The sequence below is a fragment of the Nesoenas mayeri genome (genome assembly GCF_963082525.1).
Source record: "Nesoenas mayeri genome assembly, chromosome: W".
NCBI classification, from domain to species: Eukaryota; Metazoa; Chordata; class Aves; order Columbiformes; family Columbidae; genus Nesoenas; species Nesoenas mayeri.
The window spans coordinates 8,345,830-8,370,159 of record NC_137553.1 but is presented as its reverse complement, the minus strand read 5'-3'; the positions used below and the strand labels follow the sequence as shown (position 1 = coordinate 8,370,159).

At 39.8% G+C, this 24,330-nt stretch overlaps 1 protein-coding gene across 1 annotated transcript in view; it reads right to left on the bottom strand.

Moving 5' to 3' along the window:
• The window catches only part of LOC308051434 (nipped-B-like protein), a 198,798-nt gene that overhangs the window by 161,090 nt on the left and 13,378 nt on the right, over positions 1-24,330 (bottom strand). The window contains exon 2 of the mRNA XM_080361861.1: positions 10,264-10,326. The gene's annotated coding sequence lies outside the window, so the exon portion shown is untranslated. The remainder of the gene's footprint in view (positions 1-10,263; positions 10,327-24,330) is intronic.

Genomic DNA, 24,330 nt, shown 5'->3' with positions numbered 1-24,330 from the left:
ACGATTTTGTCCTCTCAGGCTACAGCATACTTCATTGTTAGAACTGTCTTCTAGGCATTTTGCATCCACCTTTCTGTCTTGAACCTTCAACCAACTTCCATTTCTGTCCTACTAAGTTACAGCTATAAGACTTTGTATAGTTTTTTTTCCCCACTCCATGCTGAATATCACTTACACACTTTGTATCACAATATGCTCCATTCCACCTCCTCCATGGCGTCAGTAAGTCAGCTCCCTCTACCGTTAGCCTTTCACACTAATGGCCAAAGGTTTTATTCTGTCTTCTGTATTCAAAGTATATTTCCTAGATTCACCACAAGTCCTTTGCATTCTCTAGCTTAAAATCTCTTGTGAGCAATATTCTTCTTGAAAAGCATGGAACACTTGTTGATTGTAATAGACAAGATACAACTTGCATACTCTATATAAACTTGTAAACATAACTGTATTTACCTACTTCATGTACCCACAAAGTATCCCATCTTTCCTGAGACTGAAAGGTTATTGCAACTTTTAGTTTAGAAGGCAGTTACACAGCTGAGGTATTGAGCTTCCCTCTCACCATTTTTGAAAACTGCTTATTTCAGGAATGGATTTTATTATTTTCCTAATGAATCACTGAACGGGTTTTAATTTAGTTCAGTACAAGAACTGTGGTCATCAAGATTTTATCTATCCATATAATGTCTGTATTGTGGCTTAGGGTTGCTCTTCAGGCTACTGTGCATCAGCTGAGCTATGGTAACCGCATGCAACTTCCTGCAGCTTTGCAACAGATATATAGCAAAACTGCAAATATGCCTTTGTCAATATACAAAAACATTATGCTATCATACTTTGACAAAGGAAGTTTAGCTCTGTGGATGGGTTTTGATAGATTAAGACCTGTTGCTGAATTAGTCAGGCTCGAAGGTATCTCAAGGCCACTTCGAGAACAGAGTCTGCTGTGAGAAAGAGGGGCGTTCCTCAATCACCGGGGTCCTGGCGTGGCATGAATCATCGGACGTATCATCAGTGAGACTCCAGAGCACGGACAGCCCACGATACTCATTTAACTAATCCATGCTTGGAGCGTGGACGCGTGATTAGAATATAGTTACGTATATAAGGAGACTTGTTTCTGTAATAAATGGCTTAACGTGATTCACATTGAATCGACTTGTTTTGCTTGGTCCTTATCTCGCTCTACATCTGGTGACCCCGACGTGATACTCTGACCGGCGTACCACTGAAGTTGGGGAAAAGCCTAGAGCGGCCCAGCCGGAGGCGGATCAGCTGGACTGAGAACCGGGCGGAGGCGTACGGACGTTCCGCGTTGTTGAAGAAGTCACCGTAAAAGGGTGAGCGGCTGGGAGCGGGAGGAGGGAAGAGTGAAGTTATGGGGCAAAATAAATCCTTTGAGGAAGAAGCCGTAGTTAAACTCCTCCTGCCTATTCTCTCTATGAGAGGACTTAAATAAGAAGAAAGTAACATATGTGGACTACTAATTCGGTATAGAATTAAAGGCTACCCGGGAGAAAACGAGAAGGCTTTTAAACGTTAACTTTGGGATGATAAAAGGCAGAAATTATGGAATAGGGTCAGCAATGGAGATGATAAAGAAACTAAATCACTAGCGACTAAATGGAAGCTTAAAATTTCCACCTTAAAAGACTTTAAGGCTGAGCGGGCTACCGTTGCCAGAATTTTTCCAGCGTTGCAACCTGATAACAAACCTAAAAATGACTATGAAGTTTACCCGGATCGTGTCTTTTGACCCCCTCCCCACTCCATCCCCTGTTGTGCCAGCGGCACTGATTCAGCAGTCTGGGCCGGGAGGAGGAAAATTACCGAGTGGATGGCCTCCCATACCATCACATGACCCTAAAGAGACCAAGCAGTCCAAGGAACTGGAGTCAGATAATTTGTCAAAAGAACTGTGTGAAATGTAACAGCTATAGATCATTTAGGACAGAACAATGGGGATTCGTCAAGGGGGGCAGGTGTCCCGCAACTCCTGGAAGAGACACTAATTGACACACCGCAACTACAGACACGATAAGTTTCTGAAATCCTGAGGCAGTCAACAGATCTTGCATATCAAGCTATGAGAGAGGTGTCAAATCATTTGCAACTATTAATCAGAGTCCCAATGAGAATTACATGCAATTTATTGACCATCTTCAAGACGCCATCAGTAAGCAGGCCGAAAACTTAGAAGCTAAGGAAGCACTAGTGTTGAGATTAGCAGTAGAGAATGCTAATGTTTGCTATCAACGTGTTATTTGCAAGTTTTCCAGTACATATTATGTGCTCCTGTGTATTGCCTCTCTGAAAATCAAGCAGCTTGACAGGAATGTGAGTTAATTGTTTTACTAGTTGTTTTTAAGTGCACTGTAAAACCTTCTCCCACTTTTCCCATTCTCGCTGCAAGCAGCCCTGTGCCTTCCTCCCCCTCCCTCCCCCCCCTTCTCAAGGTTTTTACTTGCAAGATGGGGTCGGGAATAATTGTTTTCAGTTGTGTTCCTAAAAAATCAGTATTGGGAGGTGTTTTAAAACTTAGGAAAGCACTCGGAATTATAAGGAAGGAAGATCTTGTAAAATATTGTAATTAATGGTGGCTGCGATATAACTTAAATGATTGGGAAAAGTGTCCGGAAAATAGAATCTTGTTGCAATTAATGTTGTTTTTGAGGCGAGAAGATCAGGACAAAATAAATCCCTACAAGAGATCATTAAATCATTTCAGACAGTTTTACAGGCGGGGTGCTTTGAACTTCAACAAGCTGAGAGAGAGTTAACTGATAACACACAGGTCACAGAAAACTTGTTAAAGTCTGCAAGATGCTTTCCTTATTAACCTGTTTTCTTTGTGGGTATCTGTTTAAGTATGTTGCAATTTTGGTAGGTCTGTGCTATATGGTACGATAAGTTCACAGTCTGTTAAATCATGAGAATCCGTTGACTCAAAATGTGCATTTTGTGATAATTCAGAAGATCATGAGTAATTTAGTTCTTTACTGCGTGAATGTTATGGTAAATTTTGTATGTAGTAGCTGTTATTTTTTTTTCTCTAGCATGCTAGCTTTATTCCAGCATTCAGACTTGCGCAACTCTGTGACAGGCTGTGTCTCATCTCGGTGTGCTGGATTTGGTTTTTCTGTATGCACATCATGTAAAGAATCCTGGTTTTGGAATAACAGCTGTAGCGCACCAGATGAGACACTAAAACAAAACAAAACAAAACAAAACAAAAGAAGGCCTTGCTCAGTCCGGGTCGGCGGGTGCGGATGGGTTTCAGCGCGCAACTGACTTTTTTTGTCAGGGAGACCCAGAGGTGCCTCCACCTGGCTGAGCAGTGAGCGGCCCAAAGGTGCAATGCAAAAATTGAGATATTGTCTTAAGTTGGTGTAACTGTGATCCATCTGCACATTTGAACTTGGTATATGGTTTTCATATCTGAGCTCAGTATTTTAGTTTGCATATTCATATTTGGTACCAAAAGAATCTTGTTTGGGGAGATAATTACAAAATGGGAACCGGTTCCACTGCTAAAATTCCACCTTGCTCCCCCTTAGGATGCATCCTTACACATTAGAGTAATTGCTTATATTGTTAGAAAAGCATTTAAATTGTTAAAATGCTATGATAGCTGTGAATTTGGAAGAGGTTGTATTTAAAAGTTGCTAGAAGAGTAACTGATTTAGATTTAGGAAAATAGAATAATGGATTTATGTTTATTATACTGGTTTATACTGTTTTTTGACATCTCTAAATTGTAAAAGGTAAATGGAGCTAAGGAATGTAACTATTTCTGAGCTACTTGAAATTGCATATAAAGTGTATTATGGCTGAAATGAAATGGGAAAACAAAAGACCAAAACATCCCAGGCCTATGTGCAGCTCATTGTAACTGAGGAGTTTACCAGAGCCTCCCACCTCGTACCAGCTGTGTGACCTTGACTATATCTGAACTGCAGGAAGAAGAGAACGAAAAAAAAAAAATGGAGAAACCTGTTTTCCCGCTGCTAAGCAGAGAAAGGGGGGCTTAACTCCCCCAGCTCTGTCCTTTTTTTTTTTCCCTGAAGTATTGTCATCCATTTTTGTTGTGGCACTGTGTTGTTTTTCGGCTTTGAATCAGGGGTTGTTAGTGTTTATTTTTGCTTCTGTCTTGTTTCCTCGGTTTTGGCACATCTGGGGAAAAGAGCTCATAATTTTACCTCCTTGCTGAAGTCAGTCTTTTCACACTGGTCAGCTTTGGGGGGTCACAGTGTTCAGTGCTTCTCTGGGTCAGACTGGTACTGATTTGGGTGTGGAGTAGAGCCAGATTGGTTTGATGTGGAGTTCAACCTGATGTGTTTTCATGCTGGGCTGGACGTCTTGCCATCTCAGATGGGGGCGAGAGGGAAGTTTTATTCCCCCCCGTGCCCCTCCCCCAAGCAATGTTACTGCTAGAGAGCTGTGATACTGCATGAAGGAGTCTGAGGGTGAAATTTAAAGGCATCACCAGTGGATGCATAGTTCTAATGAAACTGGAAAATTAAACCAAAAATTTTTTAATAGACTTATTCTGTGGTAATTAGTTGTAAGTGACTTCTTAGTAAATTCACCATGCTAGTTGTTGAGGTCATGGGAGAGAACGAAAGAAAGGCCATTTTTTGTGACCAATGGAATGCCAAATTTGGAACAAAGTTTTAATACATGAATTCTTATAGTTGTTAGAAAGTCCTATACCTCTCTTAGGTTGAGATTTGCTAAGTAAATTGTAAGCTCAAATAATGTTTTCTGAGAATTCTGTTTAGTTGCATGGCCTACAAGAAGCTGCTGGGATGCTGCAGATCTGCCTGCTGCAAGTGAGAAATCTCCAAGGAAATTTCAAATGCTGTATTTCTACTAGTATTAACAGCCAATGTTTCGATAAAGCAAACACTACACTGATAGATCTGAAACAGGACTTCGATCCGGTAAGGGAAAACAATACCCAATAAATATGACAGCCAAAATGTAGTCAGAAACTTTGAGGAATGAATTTATGACAACCTTACAGGCTGACTGCGTTCGATTGGACTTGCAGATTTGTCTGTTTATAGCTACAGCATAGAAACAACCTGTGGCTATTGTGGGACAGTATGATGAGATTGCTAGCAAACTGATATACCGACTGTTATATACCAATTGTCACTCTGATCAAGAAAATGCAGGGAATGAATTTAAGTCTTAATAGACCATGATCCTTTTGTCATATATGTACCATTTGTGGGACTTAATTCTGATTTTTTTTATTTATAATCTATGTCTTTATAAATTGCACTAGCTGGTTTTCTTAACAGCACAGCTTTTGGCATGCCTAAATGTAAAATATAAATTGCTGCAGAACCTGCAAGCCTTTAACATCAGGTCATAGGCCATACTTGTATTTGGTCTGATCCTACATACTTGCACAGTTTTTGTTGATGGTTCTGGGCAGTCTCATAAAGCTGTAGTGGTTTGGTGTGAAGATAACAATTGGCATCATTCTGAAAAAATTATTGAAGGTTCAACCCAATTAGCAGAATTTGGCACGGCTTTAAATTACTTAGAGCTTTTTAAGGAGGAACCTCTAAATTTGATTTGTGATTCTGAGTACGTAGTCAAGGTCCAACGCACGTATCTGGTTCTGAAGTTTTTGTTTGTTTGTTTGTTTTTAAAAAAAAGGGGGGAAGTAGGGGAAGCACCACAAAACCAATTGTCAAAAGCATTGTATGTGATGAAACACTTTGCAAGTATGACCCAAAACCATGCTAAATCAGAAAGAACCTACATTAGTTATGGTCAAATCACTAGTCCATTAAAAAGGCCACATCAATTGATAACCTGGGGAAAAGGTTATGTTTGTGTCATTACAGGCCAAGGATTGAAGTGAATCCAACAAAGATTCAACGGATGCAGATGGACAGGAGGGAGATAAGTTGTGAGGACTGTTTCAGATGTAAACCATGGATCCTAATTCAGTGTTACAGATGCTCGCAGACCTGGTGGTCTAGAAGCCTATTAGCAAGCAGGTGGTGTACCTTCTGTGGAGAATGGCCATTTGAACAATCAGCAGGAGATCCAAAACGGTGATATTATGATTAGATAGTCAATGCATAGATAAGGTAAAATTATGAGATATCTCTATCATAGTAATCTAAGTTCAGCAACTGATAAAGTTTTAGAAGGGATATTAAGGTTAAGCTATTGATCTTTTAAATAGGTTAAGATAACTTTTAAGATATTAATTCAATTATTAGTATATGCTGATGATATTAAGTGTGTTACCCTATAAACTGCGCAGTTATAAATCTTTTAGGAATTTAAGAGAATATATTGTATTAACTTGTCTAGTTATTTTAAATCTATTAAAATAGTGTGTTAATAAGGTTGTCATAGTAGAATTAAGGTTTTAAGAATAGGCAGGTAGTTGTTTGATCTTATTAAGTAAGGTTTAACTGCATTATATGTAATTGTAATTATGTTGTTAATCACGTGTTCTATGTTGCAGTATATTTCAAAAATGATGCACCGTGCGGTTTAAGGGGCCTGACTAATTCAGGAAAAGAAAGGGGGAAGTGTGGATGGGTTTTGATAGATTAAGACCTGTTGCTGAATTAGTCAGGCTCAAAGGTATCTCAAGGCCACTTCGAGAACAGAGTCTGCTGTGAGAAAGAGGGGCGTTCCTCAATCACGGGGGTCCTGGCGTGGCATGAATCATCGGACGTATCATCAGTGAGACTCCAGAGCACGGACAGCCCACGATACTCATTTAACGAATCCATGCTTGGAGCGTGCACGCGTGATTAGAATATAGTTACGTATATAAGGAGACTTGTTTCTGTAATAAATGGCTTAGCGTGATTCACATTGAATCGACTTGTTTTGCTTGGTCCTTATCTCGCTCTACATAGCCCTAGGAAACATCTGCTTTATATATCAGGAAGCTTTCCGTTCCATTTAGTTTTGCATTAGCATGGTAATTTTATCAAAGTATCATAAATCATAGAGTATCTTGAGTTAGAAGGGACCCATAAGGATCGAGTCCATCTCCCTGCTCCTTGCAGGAGTGCCTAAAACTAAATCACATGACTAAGACATCATCTAGGTGTTCCTTGCACTCTGACAGGCTTGGTGCCGTGACCACTTTCCTGGGGAGCCTGTTCCAGTGACTGACCACCCTCTTGGTGAAGAACCTTTTCCTAATGCCCAATCTGAACTTCCCCTGACACAGCTTCATTCCATTTCCTTATGTCCTATCACTGGTCACCAGAGAGACATGAGCACTTTCCCCTCTGCTGGCCCCTTTGAGGAAGTTATAGACTGCTATGACGTCACCCCTCAGCCTTCTCCTCTCCAAGCTGAAAAAGCCAAGTGACCTCAGCCACTCCTCATAAGTTTTGCCCTTGAGGCCTTTCACCATCTTAGTCTCCCTCCTCTGGACACCCTCTAATAGTCTGATGTCCTTATATTGAGGCACCCAAAGCTGCACACAGTACTCGAGGTGGAGCTGCACCAATACAGAATAGAGCGGGACAATCACCTCCCTCGCCTGGCTGGCAATGCTGTGCTTGATGCACCCCAGGATGTGGTTGGCCCTTTTGGCTGCCAGGGCACACTGTTGCCTCATATTCAACTTGCCATCAACCCAAACCCCCAGATGTCTTTCAGTGGGTCTTCTCTCCAGCCTCTCATCCCCCAGTTTGTATGTACAACCAGGATTACCTCATGCCAGGTGGAAAATCTAGCTCTTGTTCTTGTTAAATTTCATATGGATTGCCTAGCTCTCTATTCTATCCAGATCTCTTTGTAAGGCCTCTACCCTTGAGGGAGTCCACAGCTCCTCCTAGTTTAATATCATCAGTAAACTTCATGTACACTTGACTCCTGCACCCAGATAATTTCTAAAAACATTACAGAGCATTGGCCCTAAAATATTTCATACTTTAAGTTTGGATTAAGAAGAGACACAGGATTCTGAATCACTCCACTGTTTTTTATTTAGACCATTAACAATATAAATTAATTGAAATTGCTTAACATATTGTGTACATAAACAGAAAAACTGGAGCACAAAGTTGCATTATTGTTTGACAAGTTAGTCCCATGACTTTCTCTAAGTTAATGCATCAGGAAACAAGAAGAATAAACAGAAATTAATAAAAAAAAAAAAAAAGCAGGACAATCTGAGATGCTGAGTTAAAGTAATAGCACTAAAGGTGCTGCTGACATAAAGCACAGGATAAAGTTCCATGTAACAGCTGAACTGTTTCAGTGGCTTACTGCCACTAAAAGCTATTGCTCTTACAGCACACTCCGGTTCATTATTCATTTCAGTGAGAAAGGACAATATAGTAAACAAATAGGAAGGTAAGAACAAGATGACCTAATCTTATCCTGAGAGAGGGTACTCAAGAAGAAATCTATATTGTAAATTTCTAATGCAATTAAAAGCTGAATTGAGAAACAGAAGAAAAGCACTAATCATTTCTTTATCTCCCTTTGCCTCCTTCTGTGCATTTTCAACTGCTAAAGCAAAACCAGATATGTCTCCTTTCCTACTACTGTTGCTACTGGCACCTCTTAAAAAATACTATTTTGCAAAAGCCTTGCCTCAAATTCAAATATTCTATGTCTTACTGCCTTCCTTGTCTCTCAGTTCTATTCATTAGCCAGGTTTCCTTCCACACTGTCCCCACTGCTTCATGCAAAGAAAAACTCTTACTACTGAAATACCAAGAAAAACTAGAATTAATCCTGCTCCTTTTGCTCCCTCAGGACAGGAGAACAACACTGTGGTATACTCAATATAAGTATTAGTAGAAACAGCAAACAGCAGTGAGAAGGTGATTTAATCTTTAAGAGCGCAGACGTGCTGAATTCTTTTGTCCAGTCTGCCAATATTTCCGAATTCTTAAATTATAGGATAATAATTCTTAAAAAATTATATAGGGTAATAATTTAAACTTGAGATGTGTACCTGAACCCAGATATATATGGACAAAAAGCTACAAAGGAAAAAAAAAAAAAAAAGAAAAAAAGACAGACACAGAAAGGTCATGTGAACTTGATCATCACTGATGAAAATTACTCTAATGAAAGGCCTCTCATCTCCAAGTACTACAGAAAGTATCTGGTAACCTAAAATTGATGGGGTTTTTGTTTGTTTGTTTCATCTGTTGCTACCATCTTATCAAGAGTTGGTCTACACAGGGAAATTGGTCACTTCAAACACTCACATCCAAGTGTTCAGTCTACTGTTAAACACTCCACTGGTCCCACACACCAGACAAAAGCCTTCAACTATTGTAGCCCAATCCTATGGTTACTTATACCTCTAGCAGGATAATTTTATCATTACAAGCATCAGTATGTCAAAAATCATGTGCAAGAACAATGTAAAATAAGCTGGATTTAAAATAACACCATATACTATATTGTACTGGTTTTGTTAAAAGCAAGACCAGTTTCTCTTTTAGCGAATTTTTCTTTCAGCTAAGTTCTTCTAAGTAACTGCACTTTTCTGAATTTGGTTGCATGTTTTTCAGACACCGTTTGCTTTGGAGCTCATAATGGTAGCAATGGTATGCAGAAGAGGCCCAGGTTTAGACTTATTGCTATGGCAGCCAAGGGCACTAATAAATTTCACACGTCCCGTAAGTAAGAGGGGTGTATTTGCAAGGAAGAGTGAACAGAACAGGTGACTACCAACTGATCAACTAAGTATTCCATCCCATATATGTCATACACCCTATAAACACGGGAGATCACGAGGGCCTCGCTCTCTTCGACCATGGCCAGCATCTGAAGAGGACCCTGCCTGTTGTGCCTGCAATCCGAGGCCTAGTTCCAGACCCTGCATCCCTGAATCCAGTTCCAGTTTGCTGCAGAGTCCAGCCCAGGACTTCTGGGTGCCTGCCCTGCAGCCACTGGAGCAATGCCAGCTCCAGGCAGCACTGCCCCGGGATATTCAAGATTGGTTTTGTATATTTTGTATTGTTTTTTTCTATTTATTAGTAGCATTAGTAAAGCACTTTTAACTTTTTCCAACTTGCAAATCTCTCTCCCTTTTCCTCCTACTGCCTTTCCTCGGTGGGGAGGGCAGGGAGTTAACAGAGAGCATCTACCACGGTTTATTGTCACCCTGCAGTAAACGGTGACATATATCCACAACAAAATAAAGACATGCAATCACTGTAACACCCACTATTCAAAATGACTTAGATCATCGAATAATTTCTAACATGCTGTTCTGCAGAATCCATGAAACCTTACCTTATAGCTTCTGCAATACGGCAGCATAAGACTGGCAAGCTCTGACCATTTTCAGTGGTACTACTGTAGACAAAGAAAAAAAAAAAATCTAAGACTTCACCAAATTACTACTATTTCTATTTTTATACCTTGGAAGAATTACCCATGGTGGTCTCTTGAGAACCAAACTAACAAACTCAAACTCCAGTTGATGTTTCATTTGCCAACAAACCCATAGCAATTCATTGGAAGTTTTGGTCTACTGAATAGACTGACTGAAAACAACTCAGAGCTGACCTCTAAAACATCTGTATATATGTAGATAGTTAACCCATTAAATAACATTGTGTAAACAGCACTCATCAATATATAGCATACTTAGAATTTACTCCTCACTGTCCACTGAAAATGGCTCATTTTTTACAGGTTCCTATTCCAGATATTAAGGGTAAGCTCTCCTCTAACATAAATTCTGTTCAGTGGACAGCCTGGCCTCCAACTCCTAATTATGCTTACATGCCTTCAAAGCAGTAACAGCTTCTGGGTGAAACATCAAGAATACTTTAGCAATGCTTCCAACACTGTCAGGTAATCCTCTTCAAAAAGCCTAATGACCCAAGTGTTTTATGATTCACGAATAACAGCACTAGTAAATACTAGAAAATAAGTAGCACTTCTGTGAAGATGCACAGGCTTGAGTAGCAGTGTTTCTCAGAAATATTTATATTGTTTATATTGAAATATTTACTATTGTTCACTGGCCTGTCAAGAAGCAGAAATTTGACTGGGTTTTAGAAGGCAGTATGCAAAGATGCTTGATCAATATAAGATGTGGTAGACAGGGAGAGACACCTGTCCATTAAACTGCAGGTAGTTCTTTCAAGCTTTTAGCAAAAAAATCTTATGCTTGAATTCTGTGAACAAGGAATAAGGCTCATACAATGACAACATCCTTAAATCTCTCTCTCTATCTTTTGGAAATTACCATCACAAAATTAAATGTATGATCAAATTTACTAAGAACAAGCATTTTCAAATTCTGTAACTACTGATATGGTTTGGTTTTGTTGCTTTTCTTCTCCTCTATTACAAAGGGATAATTTTGAACATAACATATGCAACCTGAAAGTTGTAATATAAAAATATGAAAAAGCCTTCTCTGATTCTTACTGTTCAGAAAAGAAAAAATAGTAGAGAAAAATAATGTACGTAAAAATGTCATGGTGTTAAAAAGTCAAAGTGCATTCAGTAACAGCAAAATACTGGAAACAATTCTTAAAACAAGGTTATCCCAAGCCAATAAGGGGAATCCTTAGAATAAATGACATCACCATCTCAATTTGGATAACAATGACAGTTAAAATCAGGGAAATATGCAAAAGAATTAATATCATACCTTCATAAAGGTAAATTTAATTTATCGAGGTTTGGGGTTGGTTGCCTGTTTACATTCGTGCTTTTTTTTCCTTAACAGAATTCTCCTCATATTCTCTAAAATTGTCAAAGCCATAAGCCAAACTAGTTTCAGAGGTAAGAGTAACCTATTCCAAGTAAATAATTTATTCCTAAGTTTGCCACTCCACCTAAATAGCTAAGCGATCCCACTTTTAACAAATGACAGAGCAATCCAAATTGAGTGATCATACTTTAACTTGAAAGATAGCAGCCTGTCCACACCACTAAACTAAAAATTACCATATAATTAAACATCACTAGCAGTCACTGTTCAAAATAGGCTGACGTTCTTAATAGCAAAAGCACTTCAGCGCGAGACTGACAAGCAGGGATAGAGCTACAACAATAAATGGATAGAATGCATAATTTTAATCTTCTCACATTCATTTAACATAGTTCATGTAAGAAAAAAAACTGTACCAAGTAATTAAAAAATTAAGTTTTGAACATAACAGAGCAAAACTTGATTAAAGGACTTGCATGTTAAGTAACTTATTGATCGAAAGATTAAATACCTGCAGTTGCTTATATTTTCTGCATTGCTGTTTGTAGCATGACATATTCAAAACAATACTAATCTTTCTGTCAGCATGAGCAGTAAGAAGAAATGGAGGCTTTCGTTTGAGTAGGACTAAAGATACCTCAAACCTATCCAGGCATATACAGCACTTAGTTTCAGTTGTAACCACTTCACAAAACTGCAATAGTCCAGCAAATTATTTAATCATAGGCTGTGTCAGTTTTTATACTACTCACAATCAGACACAGTCCCACTAACAACAAAGTTCAACTAAGAATAGATCCCACATGTTAGGTAACACATGATGCAAAGGAAAACACCCTTCTTATCTAAAAGCTTTTCATTGAATTTTTTAAGTTAATTCTTACACTTATAATACTTGTACGTGTTTTTAATCCCTCTGAAAAGCAATTCCATCACCTAGGTCAGCTAAGAAAGATTTCCCTCACTTTTACCAGTTTCAGCCTACATGCTCCAGCACCTGGTGCTTTGAGAAATTATGAACAAGCATTATAAGTCAGCCTTTGATCGTAGAAACTGAGACAATCTTTGAAACTGCCTAGATCAAGTACCACCAACAGTTTTGGAGATCAGGGTATAATTTTGTTTTAAGGATAACCTTACACAGGAATTCAGTGAGACCTACTAAGCAAACGGCAAATCCAAAGTTAAATCCAAAATACATGGTTACAGTAAAATTTAACCAGACTGTAAAAAAAAAAAAAAAAAAAAATTATTTAAAAATATTGATTTGTATGCCGTTTCCCAAAAACAGTGTATTGCAATTCACTGTGTCATTTTGTTTTGAACTCTTGGTTAACTTAAAAATAAAAAAATAAAAAAAAAAACTTGTTCTCCTATTGTCAGGATTTCTGCCAAAACTTGACTGAGCTCTCTTGATCAGTAGGTGGAAAAAGGCATTTCTTTACAATTTAATACCAGTCATTCAGTTTCAAGAGTCATAAGGCACAAGCTGCATATGATACCTGACTAGACAAAGGGTACAAAAATGCTCTCTGCCAATAATGTGCTGGAAACTTCAAAAGTTGCAAGGCTTTGGGATTTTTCTTTTATAATACCTCCACCTTCTACATCAGGAGTAGTTACTCCTACATTTTTACAGTATAATTTTGTATAAAGGATAACCTTACGCAGGAATTCAGTGAGAGTAGTTACTCCTGCATTTATACAGTCCTAAAATTACATTTGGCCCTTTGAAGGCAACTGCGAAGCTGATGTGGCCCCCAGTTAAAATGAGTTTGACACCCCTGTTTTACATCACCTGATGGAATTCAACAAGGGCAAGTGTAGGGTCCTGCACCTGTGGAGGAATAACCCCATGTATCAGTACAGGTTAGGGGTGAACCTTCTGGAAAGCAGCACTGCAGAGAAGGACCTGGGAGTTCTGGTGGACAACAGGTTGACCATGAGTCAGCCATGTGCCCTTGTGGACAAGAAGGCCAATGGTACCTGGGGTGCATTAAGAGAAGTGTGACCAACAGGTTATCCTCCCCCTCTACTCCGCCCTGGTGAGGCCATATCTGGAGTACTGTGTCCAGTTCTGGGCTCCCCAGTTTAAGACGGAATTACTGGAAAGAGTCCAGCAGCAGGCTATGAAGATGATGAAGGGGGTCTGGAGCATCTTTCTTATGAGGAAAGACAGAGCTGGGTCTGTTCAGCCTGGAGAAGGCTGAGAGGGGATCTCATCAATGCTTATAAATATCTCAAGGGTGGGTGTCAAGAGGATGGGACCAGACTCTTTTCAGTGGTGCCCAACGATTGGATGAGGGGCAACAGGCACAGACTGAAGCATAGGAGCTTCCATCTGAATATGAAGAGAAGCTTCTTTACTTTGAGGGTGACAGAGCACTGGAACAGGCTGCCCAGAGAGGTTGTAGAGCCTCCTTCTCTGGAGACATTCAAAACCCATCTGGATGCATTCCTTTGCGACCTGCTCTAGGTGAATCTCCCTTTAGCAAGGGAATTGGACTAGATGATCTCCAGAGGTCCCTTCCAACCCCAACCATTCTGTCATTTGGTGATTATTCTTCCTCTAGGTTGCAGGCTAAGATTACAGTGCGAAGTGAAAACTGAGAATGTTTACCTTGCAGTATTATGATGGCTTGTTCCTGTAATAATATTTAGATAATTACAAAAGTTGGTTAAACTATACCTTTTGGTTTTTTTCACTTTCTATAGATAACATGACTACACTTTACATCATGCTAGACAGATCCAGCATTTGTCACTATCCATTCAATTGGCTCTAAGATTTTATGGGGTAGCAAGTATTCCCTTCTCCTCTTGTTGACGTAGTACTATATCAAAGTGCTAAGAAAATTAATTAGAACAGTGAAAAGCCTAAAAGATGGAATAGATTATCAAATAAATTGATTTAAACTCTCAGAAGGTAGAAATATCTTCAATACTAACCAGTATGCATCCTTTACTCAGCACCACAGAAGTTGCAAGCTTCATTTTGCATGCTCACACATCTCAAACTTGTGATTGACACTCAGGGGCTGACCTGTTCAGCAAAGTCCCTTTTTTATCTCACTCCAATTCCTTTTAATGATGCAGAAATCAAGATTACAAAATTTACTTACTGCACTGTGACAGCTGTTTTACAAGGCAATGCTTAAAAAGATATATTAAATACATTTCCATATGTTAAAATTCATATAACTGAAAAAAATTATGTTGAAGATCTGACTTTTAAAAAGCCCTCTAAAACAGAACATTCCACAAAGAAAAGTTGATATCAACAAATACTCAAACATTACTTTTTCTGTGTATCAAACTGAAAGCTTTCTAGATTTGTACCAGGAAATCCCATACCACCCCAGCTGAAAGATCACATTTGCAAATTTTAATAAAATTTAATAAATACTCCTTGTGCTCAAGATTTCTGACAGTCTTTGGATTATATAATTACGTGACATTCCCCTCCCACCCCTGGGCCAAATCTTCATTCAGCTTACAGAAAGGATCTGCTCTGGAAAAGAATCAGAGGCTATTCATAAGGCTGTATGGTCTGTTGTATACATGACTCTCCAACTTAGAATAAAAATGCAAGAGAAGTATGAAGTGAAAGAGGCCACAGATCAGATAGCAAGAAACAGAAAAATGCCAATCTTGGCAATCTGATTCTATTTTTATTACTAATGGCAAATATTTCTGTGTTCCTTTCTTTCTGCATGCTCTGAAGCTGAATTTGAAAAAGCACTGATTAGTCATATTTATGACCAAAATTAACAAAATCTGTTTTAATATTATCACACACATTATGATACACAAAAAAAAAAAAAAAAAATCAAATTAATTTCATATCCAGGTCCTACAGTTGCTCCAGTTGGACTTCCAAAGTTATAAAGACCAACTTTTGCATCTCAGTTCCAACCTGCATGATTACATGCTCTCCTCAAAAACATTAAACAAATAAGTATTTGTGAAGCATTCCAATATTACAATACACATTACAGAAAAGCCTGTGAGAAAATTGAGAATTCTGCCTCTAGAGCAGAGTTTAATGGCTTTGCTCAGCCAACCCTTGTTTTGTACTTCTAGCTTCTCAGGCAATTTGTTCTTCCCCTCTCTGGTCTCTCTCAGTACATACTTCCCACTCATTCCTATCCTTAAACTGTTTCCCTTGACTGTACACCCAATTCCATAGTACCCTTCAGTCTCAGTTTCTTGCTAAGGCTGTTTCACAGCTCTTCCTGTATCTTCACTACAGACAGTTATATATGCCCCACCAGCTCTTTTATCCAGCCCTCTCAGATCAGTCATTACTTCCTTAGGAACTCCAAGCTCCTACTCTCCTCCCAGTTCCTGCCCACTCATCTGTGTAAGTCTGGTTCCAGTTCACCACTCTTCTCCTCCATATGTTCACCCTTTCAGCCACCTGCAACCTCAGTTCTTGTCTTTTCCATATTCAAATGAATCAGCACTGTGGATAAGCAGGGAATGGACACCAGAAAACAAACACTCTGTACCACATCTCACTGTTTTGAACTATACTTATTAGAAAAGTCCTGTTGTGCATACAATATTTTTGAACTTTAATGCCTACAACCAGAGAAGTTGGCTATTTTTTACAACACAAATAACTTGCCCAATTTATGGACAAATTATCAAATGGCAACAAAATGGACATCCCTAATGCAAAAAGTCACCTCACTCAAATTCCTCTCCTAAAGAAGAGAGGTGTCTGATTGACTTGAAGAAAAAGTAAAATTATATTTTTAAAATGTTTGTTTTCTCTAGCATTAGCCTTAGGAGCCAGTGAACTATTTCAGCTTTAAGCTTTACTGAGTCAGTCATATAACCATAGAATGGTTTGGGTTGGAAGGGACCTTAAAAATCATCTAGTTCCAACCCCCCTGCCATGGGCAGGGACATCTTCCACTAGACCAGGTTGCTCAAAGCCCCATCCAACCTGGCCTTGAACAATTCCAGGAAGAGGGCATCCACAACATCTCTGGGCAACTTGTTCCAGTGCCTCACTACCCTCATGGGGAAGAATTTCTTATATCTAATCTAAATCTCCCCTCTTTCATTTTAAAGCCATTAACCCTTGTCCTATCACTACACACTCTTGCTAAAAGTCCCTCTACAGATTTCTTGTAGGTCCCCTTTAAGTACTGAAAGGCCACATTAAGGTCTCCTTGGAGCCTTCTCTTCTCCAGGCTGAACAACCTCAACTCTCTCAGCCTGTCCTCACAGGAGAAGTGCTCTAGCCCTCCAATCATCTTTATGGCCCTCCAACATGTCCATGTCCTCTTTATGTTGGGGGCCCCAGAGCAGTACTCCAGGTGTGGTCCCACAAAAGCAGAGGGGGAGAGTCACCTCACTCGACCTGCTGATCACACTTTTTTTGATGCAGCCCAGGATACGGTTGGCTTTCTGGCCTGCGAGCACATGTTGCCAGGTCACATTGAGCTTCTCATCAACCAACACCCCCAAGTCTTTCTCCTCAGGGCTGCTCTGAATCCATTCTCCAGTCTGTATTTGTGCTTGGGATTGCCCTGACCCATGTGCAGGACCCTGTACTTGACCTTGTTGAACTTCATGAAGTTTGCATGGGCCCACCTGTCAAGCCTGTCAAGGTCCCTCTGGATGGCATCCCTTCTCTCAGGCATATCAACTGCACCACTCAGCTCGGTGTTTTCAGCAAACTTTCTGAAGGTGCCCTCAATCCCACCGTCCATGTCACTAAGATGTTAAACTGCACCGGTCCCAATAACTGACCCCTGAGGAACATCAGTCATCACTGTTCTTCACTTGGACATTTAGCTGTTGACTGCAACTATGAGTGTGACCATCCAGCCAATTGCTTATCCACCAAGTGATCCATCTGTCAAATTCATCTCTCCAATTTAGAGACAAGGATGTCATGCAGGACAGTATCAAATGTTTTGCACAAGTCCAGGTAGATGATGTCAATCACTCTTTGTGGATGGGTTTTGATAGATTAAGACCTGTTGCTGAATTAGTCAGGCTCAAAGGTATCTCAAGGCCACTTCGAGAACAGAGTCTGCTGTGAGAAAGAGGGGCGTTCCTCAATCACGAGGGTCCTGGCGTGGCATGAATCATCGGACGTATCATCAGTGAGACTCCAGAGCACGGACAGCCCACGATACTCATTTAACTAATCCATGCTTGGAGCGTGGACGCGTGATTAGAATATAGTTACGTATATAAGGAGACTTGTTTCTGTAATAAATGGCTTAGCGTGATTCACATTGAACCAACTTGTTTTGCTTGGTCCTTATCTCGCTCTACATCTGGTGACCCCGACGTGATACTCTGATCGGCGTACCACTGAAGTTGGGGAAAAGCCTAGAGCGGCCCAGCCGGAGGCGGATCAGCTGGACTGAGAACCGGGCGGAGGCGTACGGACGTTCCGCGTTGTTGAAGAAGTCACCGTAAAAGGGTGAGCGGCTGGGAGCGGGAGGAGGGAAGAGTGAAGTTATGGGGCAAAATAAATCCTTTGAGGAAGAAGCCGTAGTTAAACTCCTCCTGCCTATTCTCTCTATGAGAGGACTTAAATAAGAAGAAAGTAACATATGTGGACTACTAATTCGGTATAGAATTAAAGGCTACCCGGGAGAAAACGAGAAGGCTTTTAAACGTTAACTTTGGGATGATAAAAGGCAGAAATTATGGAATAGGGTCAGCAATGGAGATGATAAAGAAACTAAATCACTAGCGACTAAATGGAAGCTTAAAATTTCCACCTTAAAAGACTTTAAGGCTGAGCGGGCTACCGTTGCCAGAATTTTTCCAGCGTTGCAACCTGATAACAAACCTAAAAATGACTATGAAGTTTACCCGGATCGTGTCTTTTGACCCCCTCCCCACTCCATCCCCTGTTGTGCCAGCGGCACTGATTCAGCAGTCTGGGCCGGGAGGAGGAAAATTACCGAGTGGATGGCCTCCCATACCATCACATGACCCTAAAGAGACCAAGCAGTCCAAGGAACTGGAGTCAGATAATTTGTCAAAAGAACTGTGTGAAATGTAACAGCTATAGATCATTTAGGACAGAACAATGAGGATTCGTCGAGGGGGGCAGGTGTCCCACAACTCCTAGAAGAGACACTAATCGACACACCACAACTACAGACACGATAAGTTTCTGAAATCCTGAGGCAGTCAACAGATCTTGCACATCAAGCTATGAGAGAGGTGCCAAATCATTTGCAACTATTAATCAGCATCCCAACGAGAATTACATGCAATTTATTGACCATCTTCAAGACGCCATCAGTAAGCAGGCCAAAATCTTAGAAGCTAAGGAAGCACTAGTGTTGAGATTAGCAGTAGAGAATGCTAATGTTTGCTATCAACGTGTTATTTGCAAGTTTTCCAGTACATATTATGTGCTCCTGTGTATTGCCTCTCTGAAAATCAAGCAGCTTGTCAGGAATGTGAGTTAATTGTTTTACTAGTTGTTTTTAAGTGTGCTGTAAAACCTTCTCCCACTTTTCCTATTCTCGCTGCAAGCAGCCCTGTGCCTTCCTCCCCCTCCCTCCCCCCCCTTCTCAAGGTTTTTACTTGCAAGATGGGGTCAGGAATAATTGTTTTCAGTTGTGTTCCTAAAAAATCAGTATTGGGAGGTGTTTTAAAACTTAGGAAAGCACTCGGAATTATAAGGAAGGAAGATCTTGTAAAATATTGTAATTAATGGTGGCTGCGGTATAACTTAAATGATTGGGAAAAGTGTCCGGAAAATAGAATCTTCTTGCGATTAATGTTGTTTTTAGGGCGAGAAGAGCAGGACAAAATAAATCCCTACAAGAGATCATTAAATCATTTCAGACAGTTTTACAGGCAGGGTGCTTTGAACTTCAACAAGCTGAGAGAGAGTTAACTGATAACACACAGGTCACAGAAAACTTGTTAAAGTCTGCAAGATGCTTTCCTCATTAACCTGTTTTCTTTGTGGGTATCTGTTTAAGTATGTTGCAATTTTGGTAGGTCTGTGCTATATGGTACGATAAGTTCACAGTCTGTTAATCATGAGAATCCGTTGACTCAAAATGTGCATTTTGTGATAATTCAGAAGATCATGAGTAATTTAGTTCTTTACTGCGTGAATGTTATAGTAAATTTTGTGTGTAGTAGCTGTTATTTTTTTTTCTCTAGCATGCTAGCTTTATTCCAGCATTCAGACTTGCGCAACTCTGTGACAGGCTGTGTCTCCTCTCGGTGTGCTGGATTTGGTTTTTCTGTATGCACATCATGTAAAGAATCCTGGTTTTGGAATAACAGCTGTAGCGCACCAGATGAGACACTAGAACAAAACAAAACAAAAGAAGGCCTTGCTCAGTCCGAGTCGGCGGGTGTGGATGGGTTTCAGCGCGCAACTGACCTTTTTTGTCAGGGAGACCCAGAGGTACCTCCACCTGGCTGAGCAGTGAGCGGCCCAAAGGTGCAATATAAAAAATTGAGATGTTTTCTTAAATTGGTGTAACTGTGATCCATCTGCATATTTGAACTTGGTATATGCTTTTCATATCTGAGCTCAGTATTTTAGTTTGTATATTCATATTTGGTACCAAAAGAACCTTGTTTGGGGAGATAATTACAAAATGGGAACCGGTTCCACTGCTAAAATTCCACCTTGCTCCCCCTTAGGATGCATCCTTACACATTAGAGTAATTGCTTATATTGTTAGAAAAGCATTTAAATTGTTAAAATGCTATGATAGATGTGCATTTAGAAGAGATTGTATTTAAAAGTTGCTAGAGTATTAACTGATTTCGATTGAGGAAAATAGAATAATGGATTTATGTTTATTGTACTGGTTTATACTGTTTTTTGACATCTCTAAATTGTAAAAGGTAAATAGAGCTAAGGAATGTAACTACTGCTGAGCTACTTGAAATTGCATATAAAGTGTATTATGGCTGAAATGAAATGGGAAAACAAAAGACCAAAACATCCCAGGCCTATGTGCAGCTCATTGTAACTGAGGAGTTTACCAGAGCCTCCCACCTCGTACCAGCTGTGTGACCTTGACTATATCTGAACTGCAGGAAGAAGAGAACGAAAAAAAAAAAATGGAGAAACCTGTTTTCCCGCTGCTAAGCAGAGAAAGGGGGGCTTAACTCCCCCAGCTCTGTCCTTTTTTTTCCCTGAAGTATTGTCATCCATTTTTGTTGTGGCACTGTGTTGTTTTTCGGCTTTGAATCAGAGGTTGTTGGTGTTTATTTTTGCTTCTGTCTTGTTTCCTCGGTTTTGGCACATCTGGGGAAAAGAACTCATAATTTTACCTCCTTGCTGAAGTCAGTCTTTTCACACTGGTCAGCTTTGGGGGGTCACAGTGTTCAGTGCTTCTCTGGGTCAGACTGGTACTGATTTGGGTGTGGAGTGGAGCCAGATTGGTTTGATGTGGAGTTCAACCTGATGTGTTTTCATGCTGGGCTGGACGTCTTGCCATCTCAGATGGGGGCGAGAGGGAAGTTTTATTCCCCCCGTGCCCCTCCCCCAAGCAATGTTACTGCTAGAGAGCTGTGATACTGCATGAAGGAGTCTGAGGGTGAAATTTAAAGGCATCACCAGTGGATGCATAGTTCTAATGAAACTGGAAAATTAAACCAAAAATTTTTTTAATAGACTTATTCTGTGGTAATTAGTTGTAAGAGACTTCTCAGTAAACTCATCATGCTAGTTTTTGAGGTCATGGGAGAGAACGAAAGAAAGGCCATTTTTTGTGACCAGTGGAATGCCAAATTTGGAACAAAGTTTTAATACATGAATTCTTATATTTGCCAGAAAGTCCTATACCTCTCTTAAGCTGAGATTTGCTAAGTAAATTGTAAGCTCAAATAACGTTTTCTGAGAATTCTGTTTAGTTGCATGGCCTACAAGAAGCTGCTGGGATGGCGCAGATCTGCTTGTGCAAGTTAGAAATCTCCAAGGAAATTTCAAATGCTGTATTTCCACTACTATTAACAGCCAATGTTTTGATAAGGCAAACACTACACTGATAGATCTGAAACAGGACTTCGATCCGGTAAGGGAAAACAATACCCAATAAATATGACAGCCAAAGTGGAGTCAGAAACTTTGAGGAATGAATTTATGACAACCTTACAGGCTGACTGCATTCGATTGGACTTACAGATTTGTCTATTTATAGCTACAACATAGAAACAACCTGTGGCTATTGTGGGACAGTATGATGAGATTGCTAGCAAACTGATATACCGACTGTTATATACCAATTGTCACTCTGATCAAGAAAATGCAGGGAATGAATTTAAGTCTTAATAGACCATGATCCTTTTGTCATATATGTACCATTTGTGAGATTTAATTCTGATTTTTTTTTATTTGTAATCTATGTCTTTGTAAATTGCACTAGCTGGTTTTCTTAACAACACAGCTTTTGGCATGCATAAACGTAAATTGCTGCAGAACCTGCAAGCCTTTAACATCAGGTCATAGGCCATACTTGTATTTGGTCTGATCCTACATACTTGCAAAGTTTTTGTTGATGGTTCTGGGAAGTCTCATAAAGCTGTAGTGGTTTGGTGTGAAGATAACAATTGGAGTCATTCTGTAAAAATTACTGAAGGTTCAACTCAATTAGCAGAACTTGGCACAGCTTTAAATTACTTAGAGTTTTTTAAGGAGGAACCTCTAAATTTGATTTGTGATTTTGAGTACGTAGTCAAGATCCAACGCACATATCTGGTTCTGAATTTTTGTTTGCTTGTTTGTTTGACCAAAAAAAAAAAAAAAAAAAAAAAGAGGGAAGTAGGGGAAGCACCACAAAACCAATTGTCAAAAGCATTGTATGTGATGAAATACTTTGCAAGTATGACCCAAAACCATGCTAAATCAGAAAGAACCTACATTAGTTATGGTCAAATCACTAGTCCATTAAAAAGGCCACATCAATTGATAACCTGGGGAAAAGGTTATGTTTGTGTCATTACAGGCCAAGGATTGAAGTGGATTCAACAAAGATTCAACGGATGCAGATGGACAGGAGGGAGATAAGTTGTGAGGACTGTTTCAGATGTAAACCATGGATCCTAATTCAGTGTTACAGATGCTCGCAGACCTGGTGGTCTAGAAGCCTATTAGCAAGCAGGTGGTGTACCTTCTGTGGAGAATGGCCATTTGAACAATCAGCAGGAGATCCAAAAGGGTGATATTATGATTAGATAGTCAATGCATAGATAAGGTAAAATTATGAGATATCTCTATCATAGTAATCTAAGTTCAGCAACTGATAAAGTTTTAGAAGGGATATTAAGGTTACGCTATTGATCTTTTAAATAGGTTAAGATAACTTTTAAGATATTAATTCAATTATTAGTATATGCTGATGATATTAAGTATGTTACCCTATAAACTGCGCAGTTATAAATCTTTTAGGAATTTAAGACAATATATTGTATTAACTTGTCTGGTTATTTTGAATCTATTAAAATAGTGTGTTAATAAGGTTGTCATAGTAGAATTAAGGTTTTAAGAATAGGCAGGTAGTTGTTTGATCTTATTAAGTAAGGTTTAACTGCATTATATGTAATTGTAATTATGTTGTTAATCACGTGTTCTATGTTGCAGTATATTTCAAAAATGATGCACCGTGCGGTTTAAGGGGCCTGATTAATTCAGGAAAAGAAAGGGGGAAGTGTGGATGGGTTTTGATAGATTAAGACCTGTTGCTGAATTAGTCAGGCTCAAAGGTATCTCAAGGCCACTACGAGAACAGAGTCTGCTGTGAGAAAGAGGGGCGTTCCTCAATCACCGGGGTCCTGGCATGGCATGAATCATCGGACGTATCATCAGTGAGACTCCAGAGCACGGACAGCCCACGATCCTCATTTAACGAATCCATGCTTGGAGCGTGGACGCGTGATTAGAATATAGTTACGTATATAAGGAGACTTGTTTCTGTAATAAATGGCTTAGCGTGATTCACATTGAATCGACTTGTTTTGCTTGGTCCTTATCTCGCTCTACAACTCTTCCCTTATCTAGCAACGCTGTGACCCCATCATAGAAGGCCACCAAATTTGTCAGGCACTTTTGGCCCTTAATGAAGCCATCTTGGCTGTCACCAATCACCTCTCTGTTTTTCATGTGCCTTAGCATAGTTTCCAAGAGGATCTGCTCTGTGATCTTGCTGGGCAGAGTGGTGAGACTGACCAGCCTGTAGTTCACTGTGTCTTCTTTTTTTCCTTTTTTAAAAATGGGGGTGATGTTTCCACTTCCCCAGTCAGTGGGAACTTCACCAGACTGCCACAACTTCTCAAATATGATGGGCAGTAGCTTAGCAACTTCATCTGCCAGTTCCCTCAGGACCCGTGGATGTGTCTCATCAGGTCCCATGGACTTGTCCATCTTCAGGTTCCTTAAATGGTCTTGAACCTGATCTCCTACAGAGGGCAGTTCTTCATTCTCCCAGTCCCTGCCTTTGCCTTCTGCAACTTAGGCGGTATGAATAGAACAATTGCCAGTGAAGACTGAGGCAAAAAATTGTTGACTACCCAAGCCTTCTCTATATCCCAGGTATCTGGGTCTCCCGTTTCCTTCTGGAGAGGGCCCACATTTTCCCTAGTCTTCCTTTTATAACCGACATACCTAT